We start from the raw sequence: 1,691 nt of genomic DNA on the forward strand, positions 1-1,691 counted from the left end.
CATGAAAGCCAGAATGTCCTGGATAGATGTACTGCAGAAATTAAGAGACCATGGATGCAAGCCCAGACTACTATACCCAGCCAAGCTTTCGTTTACTATAAATGGGGAAAACAAAATTTTCCAGGATAAAAAAAAAAATTTAACAATACGTAGCCACAAATCCAGCCTTACAGAAAGTAATAGAAGGAAAATCACTAATCAAGGAGTCCAACAATGACCACAGCAACTCAGACATCTAGAGACCCTTTACCAGCACACCTCAAAGAAGAGAAACACACAAAATCTACTACTAAAAAAAATGACCGGAGTTAACAACCACTGGTCATTAATATCACTTAATGTCAATGGACTCAACTCACCTATAAAAAGGCACAGACTAAGAGATTGGATACGAAAACAGGATCCAACATTCTGCTGTTTACAAGAAACACACCTCAACCACAAAGACAGACACCTACTCAGAGTAAAGGGATGGGTTAAGGCTTATCAAGTAAATGGACATAGGAAACAAGCAGGTGTGGCCATACTAATTTCTAACAAAGTTGACTTCAAACTTAAATCAATCAGAAGAGATGGAGAGGGACATTTTCTACTCATAACAGGAACAAGTCATCAGGATGAAATCTCAATCCTGAATATCTATGCCCCTAATACAAAAGCACCCACGTACGAAAAAGAAACATTGTTAAAACTCAAGGCAGCTATCAAACCGCACACATTAATAGTAGGAGACTTTAATACTCCTCTCTCACCTATGGATAGGTCAAGTAGACAGAAACCTAACAGAGAAATAAGAGAATAATGGAGGTAATGAATCAAATGGACTTAACAGACCTCTATAGAATATTCCACCCAAATAGGAAAGAATATACCTTCTTCTCTGCAGCTCATGGAACCTTCTCAAAAATCGACCACATACTCGGTAACAAAGCAAACATTCACAGTTACAAAAAATATTAATAACCACCTGTATCTTATCAGATCACCATGGATTAAATCTAGAATTCAGCAACAATGCTACCCCCAGAAGCCTACAAAGTCATGGAAAAGGAATAGTCAACTACTCAACCATACCTGGATTAAAGAAGAAATAAAGAAAGAAATTAAAGTCTTCCTTGAAGACAATGAAAATAAAGAAACAACATACTCAAACCTATGGGACACTATGAAAGCAGTCCTGAGAAGAAAGTTCATAGCACTAACTGCCCACTTAAAGAAAACAGAGAAAGCACACATTGGAGACTTAACAGCCCACCTGAAAGCTCTAGGAAAAAAAGAAGCAGACTCACCTAGAAGGGGTAGAAGACTGGAAATAATCAAACTGAGGGCTGAAATCAACAAAATAGAGACACAGAAAACAATTGAAAGAATCAATAAATCAAAAAGCTGGTTCCTGGAGAAAATCAACAAGATTGATAAACCCCTATCGAAACAAATCAAACGGCAGAGAAAGAATTTGCAAATTAATAAGATAAGAAATGAAAAGGGATACATGACCACAGACACAGAGGAAATTCAGAGAATCATTAGATCTTACCACAAAAGCCTGTATGCCACAAAACTGGAAAATGTAAAAGAAATGGACACTTTTTTAGATAAATACCATATACCAAAGTTAAACCAGGACCAGGTGAACAACCTAAATAGACCTGTTAGTCGTGAAGAATTAGAAGTGGTTATCAAAAACCTCC

Source organism: Chionomys nivalis, unplaced genomic scaffold (genome assembly GCF_950005125.1).
Source record: "Chionomys nivalis unplaced genomic scaffold, mChiNiv1.1 scaffold_29, whole genome shotgun sequence".
In the NCBI taxonomy this organism is placed as follows: domain Eukaryota; kingdom Metazoa; phylum Chordata; class Mammalia; order Rodentia; family Cricetidae; genus Chionomys; species Chionomys nivalis.